This window comes from Lathyrus oleraceus, chromosome 1, assembly GCF_024323335.1.
Source record: "Lathyrus oleraceus cultivar Zhongwan6 chromosome 1, CAAS_Psat_ZW6_1.0, whole genome shotgun sequence".
In the NCBI taxonomy this organism is placed as follows: domain Eukaryota; kingdom Viridiplantae; phylum Streptophyta; class Magnoliopsida; order Fabales; family Fabaceae; genus Lathyrus; species Lathyrus oleraceus.
Genome location: NC_066579.1, coordinates 399,937,829 through 399,943,491, shown reverse-complemented (window position 1 = coordinate 399,943,491; position 5,663 = coordinate 399,937,829). Strand labels below are relative to the sequence as shown.

General features: G+C 40.1%; 1 pseudogene; it reads left to right on the top strand.

Moving 5' to 3' along the window:
• The first annotated feature begins 2,899 nt into the window (after positions 1 to 2,899).
• Positions 2,900 to 5,368, top strand: LOC127110922 (uncharacterized; annotated as a pseudogene).
• The last annotated feature ends 295 nt before the right edge of the window (positions 5,369 to 5,663 follow it).

Genomic DNA, 5,663 nt, shown 5'->3' with positions numbered 1-5,663 from the left:
TTAAAACCAAATTAAATTTCGGCGACCGATCACACTACGCAGAGTTAGCCGGGGGTTCGCTGTCCGGTCAGCGGGAAAGGGGTTTCCGCTGCCCGGTCAGCGGACGTCAAGGGGGCAGCGCCCCTTGCGAGGTTGTAGGGGCAGCGCCCCGCGCCGAAAATTTTAATGAAAAATTCATTTAAAATCGACGTCGTTTTGCATCAACATAACTCTTGCGCAGTCACAAAACAGAAATCCCGATAATTCTGACTCTGTGAATGTGACGACCGTCACAAGCATGTTACGACCGTCACGTCCATCTTGTTACGACCGTCACATCCCCATGACGAACGTCACAAAGCCAAAATAACAGAAACACCTAGAATTCTGAATCTGTGAATGTGACGACCGTCACAAAGCATGTTACGACCGTCACGTCCAGCTTGTTACGATCGTCACAAGCCCATGACGAGCGTCACGCGGCCAAAACCAGCGCTTTTGAAACAGTCAACAGACGTGATCCAACAAGCCCTCAATTCACAACTCTTTGACAGCACAACCCTTGTGCCGTCACTAACCCTAATGCACCAATTTCAGATCGTCAAACACACCTCGATTATTGATTCAGTATGATTGATCAACAAGTCATTGCTTCACCATACTAATGTCGGATTCCGAAGCAAATGACCATTGATCGCTCAAAGGAAAACAACCATTAAATGTTTGAATGAACAAAATAGAAACAATATATCATATATATCGTACTTTGCATTAGGATTACTTATATCATATATATAACTTGATCGATCTCAATTGCGTAACCTATGGACGATCGATGTATCGCCGCTTCACCATACTAATGTCGGTTCCGAAGCATAGTCAACATCAATCATCCAAATCATACACACATGATGCCAAATTTAATTACTCGTTTATTTTTTGATTCATTCTGTCTTTTAATCATATTAATACAGAAAATAAACAGCTATCCGATGCATGGTTTCGTAAGTGGCTCTGATACCATTGAAGGAGAATGACGATTCAAAACGCAGCAGAAATTAAAAATTTCTCCTTTAGTGATCCTTACGAATGGACATGATCAGTGATAGAATAATTACCTCTTGTGACGATTGAAACCTTTGATGCAGATCTACGGAGCGATCACGAACGTTGAACGATGACAACGCCTCTACTCAGTCCACACGAACGGATTCCTTCAATCTTAGTGCTAGCTGCTATGAATGAAGGCTTTGAGTGTAGAGAGAGAGAGAGAGAGAGAGAGAGAGAGAGAGAGAGAGAGAGAAAACGAAAATGCAACCGCAATAATGCTTCTGCACAAGGATTCTATTTATAGAACCACTTGTGTGGGCTATAAGCTAAAAAGCCCACTTAAGTGTATGTGGCCCATATCTTATAATATGCCAAAATCACTTAAGCGCGTGGTACCTTACCATATTTCGTATTCTACTTAAGTACATCGTACCTTACGATGTTCTACAATTCACTTAAGTGCACCGTACCTTACGGTGTTCCTTAGTTACTCTATCTCTCATCAATCCGTCCTTTGTGTGTGACCCTGTAGGTTTTCGCAGCATTGACAATTATATTAAATCACATATTTAACATAATAAACAGTGAGCGGTATCTAGCAACACATCACTGCTACCCAAGACACGAAAATGTCATGTGATCTGACAAATCCTTCTGTGATAATACTTATGTGCATAATTACCCTTTTGCCCTTATGTCTTTATTGAACACAAGGCATAAACCGTGTCATCCTTGTCCAGTTCAATATTGGTCCCACAAACATTTATCCTGTTACGCAGGATGGGAAAATTCCATCTAGGTCACTCATGTCCCTTAGCATGCTTCGTGGAGTACCCATCAACTGTCTTTATGGTCATCCAGTTACGGACAACGTTTGATCAACAATAAAGCACTCGACTCTACATCTAGGGTCCATAGTGGTTTCAGGTCGAAGGGTGGTATACACCATTATCACCATGAGAATAACTTATGACACTTTGCATAACATTCTATATAGTATTCTCATAGCGGGTCAATCCAGTATAAATATTACTCTTAATATTCATACCTATGTTTAAGACTTGATAACTCTTTATCCATGATCCATGAGATGTGATCATCAGTCTATATACAAGTACCAAAAGTAAATTCGATACAAGTACCAAAAGTATTGACCTCTAGGGCTTACACCAACACTTTGAAGCCCAAGTTTACCCCATTTCGAACCATAATCCTTTCGACCATGGTTGCTAGATTATTATTTGCTGCCATATCATCATGTCGAATCTTCCGTATGATATTATTAGCATTTTGGTTTCTATTTACCATTATTATCCTTGGCTCTCTTTCCCTGGGGATTTGTGGTTCAGTCCTAGGGGGTTCGACTCCTACCCCCTGATTTACCATCTCTGGTTGCGGTTGATTTTGTGGAATTTGGTTAATAGTAGGGCCTTCTTCGAAGGTTACCCTCTGGTTTTCCCTTATCCAATCCCTCGGAGGGTGTCGATGAGGTTGTGGTACACCCAAGAAATCAGACATTCGCGCCATCTGCGCTGTCATCTGCTGATTCGATTGTGCTGTATTTTGAATCAAAGGATTCAATGCAGTGGTCAATGTTTGGGTAAGCATTTGGACAGGGGTGGCAAAATGGGCTCGGCCCGCTGGGCATGCCCGTTTTGCCCGCACTTTTGTGCGGGCCGGGCCAGGGATTTAGGCCCTCACCCTCAAATGTGTCCCCCCCCCCCGTTTTTTCGCGGGTTTTGGCGGGCACGTGAGTTTACATAACTTTTTGCATTTTTAGGCTTAAAGAGTGCAGTGCCCGCGGGCTTTCCCCGCCCCGCCCTCACTTTTTTGCGGGGAGGGTCTAAGTTTTAGGCCCACATCCTCAACTATGACCGCCCCGTCCCGCCCCATTTTTTTGCGGGGCGGACCTAAATGGGGCGGACATGCCCGTTTGCCACCCCTACATTTGGACCATCTCATGGTTGCTTTCGTCAATCTGTTGTCTCCACACTGCTACAAAATTATTGGTAAGGCTGGGTATTTGTGTTTGGCATCCCAAGCCTGAATATCGGTTATTTCGACCCATGTTAACCCCAGATCCTGACCCTTTTAATGGGGAGGTTATGTTAACCACTGGTTCTGAAAATGTCGAAGCAACGTTATGTAAATTTTCCATCATTGGAGTTGGCATTTCATATGGTCGTTCTCGACCACCAAAGGATATAGAAAAATCAGGGGGTATTGAAGGCCTGTTTAGAACATTTCCAATCGGTGTGTGTGTGTGGGGGGGGGGGGGGGGGGAGGCCCCCTAGGCCCAATGTAAGTCAAAATAGGTTCAGTATGGGGAATCGAATGCGTAAGCATCTAACTTGCCATAAATGGAACCAGTTTAGACATGTGCAATGTGGCCGTGTTCGCCCCTATCGAAGAAGAAGGGGGTGGACATTGCTGGTTGATGGATTTTGAGAATTTTGGTTATTTGACGCATTTAAATTCGCCATTCTCCTAGTGGATCTTCTCCTTAGTCTGTGTTCGTTGGTTGTGGCTACTTTACTACTCCTTAATAACATACAACAAGTTCTTTCGAAATGGAGAAAATGATTGAATAACCAGAATTAAAAAGAGACAATTTCACTTTTCTAAAATCGTTAGCACTGTCCCACTGGGCGTGCCAATTTGTTTACTATGAAAAATGGTAAACAACCGCTGATCTTCCAAATTACTAAATTTGATTACTTACAGGATCAATCAGATTGATCCTAGGACATGCGCTAATTATTTGTTAAACTAAATTCTAGTAAATATGAACACTTCGACAATGTTTGCAATGATAATGATTAGTCAAAATACTTAAACAGTAAAAGACCAACACAAATTAAAGAGAAGCATTGTAAGAACGAAGATAAATAGCAACAAAGATGAATTCTTAAAATAAAGAAGAATTTTTGGAAAATAAAGATGAATTGAATTACTTCAAAGTAAATGATAATGGTGTAAATCGAACGTACATTTCTCAATTTACTGTTTCTCTACACACGGATACTTGGTAAATTTTACAGATTTTGTTCACACTTTGAACACACACGATCCTAGCACTAAGACCCTCTATTTATACTAATCGAAATAACCGCTTGTAACGACCTTTCTACCACATCGAGACAAATGACGCTTTGCATGGATGCAACTATCCACTATGCTCCACGTGTACCTTCAACAATTTCAGATAAGAACAAAGTTCCCTCCTTTATTTGAATTTGAATTTCTAGTCGAAAAACGTCTTCAAACACTAAAGAATATTTTTAAGTCCCTACTGCATCTTGGTCCTCTCATCCAGGAACTTTCGACTAGAGCTCCTAATATCAGATTTTGCCGAATCATCTTCACAGAAAATTCTACTTTTTAACTCTAAAATGGGCGTCGAAATTAGGAGCCAACAATACGAACATCAAGTTCCACAATTTTCAATCCCAATATGTATTTTTTTACCTCAAATAAATATTATGTAGTGCTTTTTATGCATCAACAACCTAAAATGATTATTAGTATCAATTTAATTTGAACTGGCCATTACTCAAACCAGTCGTTAGTTATTTAACTTATATATACTTTCATTTCTCTCACTTTTCTATCACTCTTATCTCACTTTGGCATCACTCTTCTCTCATTTTTCTATCACCCCTTTCTCACTTTAATGGATTCAATCAATTCAAAGAGTTTCAACAAACACAAATGAAGAACTACTATTGTCAATGCTCGAGAAGGAACGTTAATCCGAAAGTTCCTCTAGTCCAAAAAGAAGAACATTGATAGATCAGAGTCGTGAAGAAGGGCATAAACGATTATTCAATGACTACTTCTCAGAAAATGCAGTATACACAAATGTCCAATTCCGTAGAAGATTCATAATGCATAGACACATATTTCTTCGAGTTGTAGAAACCCTTGAAAACCATGATCAATATTTTAAAATAAGGGTCAATGTAACTAGTAAAATGAGTCTTTCACCATTGCAGAAATGCACTTCTGCTATTCATATGTTGGCATATGGATCTTCCGTTGACATTGTAAACGAATATGTTCGAATTGGTGAAAGCAATGCAGTTGAGTGCTTAGAGAGATTCATAAGGGGTGTGAATGAGGTACTTTGGGATGCATATTTGAGAAGAACTAACAATAATGATGTTGAATATCTATTACAAATGTTGGAGTTACGTAGATTTCCAGATATGCTAAGTTCCATTGATTATATGCATTGGAAATGAAAAAATTGTCCCGTTGCATGAAAATGACAGTTTTGTCGAGTGATCATGGTAAACCCACGATCATGCTTGAAGCAATGGCATCACAAGATTTGTGAATTTGACATGCATTTTTTGGTATTGCAGGTTCAGACAATGACATTAATGTGTTAAACCATTCCAACATGTTTAAAGATATACGGCCTCTGATACTTCGGCATTCCCTCGTGGTTAAAATCCTTGAATGAATCAGGCTTGACAACTCATCCAAACCACTAGCGCCTCAGTAAGGGACAATGTGTGCTCTACAAAAAGGTCTTCACATGATGACAATGTGTGCACTTTAAATCATATCTTATGAATTGAAATTTATCAATGATGCAGGTTGGTTCATTTAACTAGCACAAAACAATA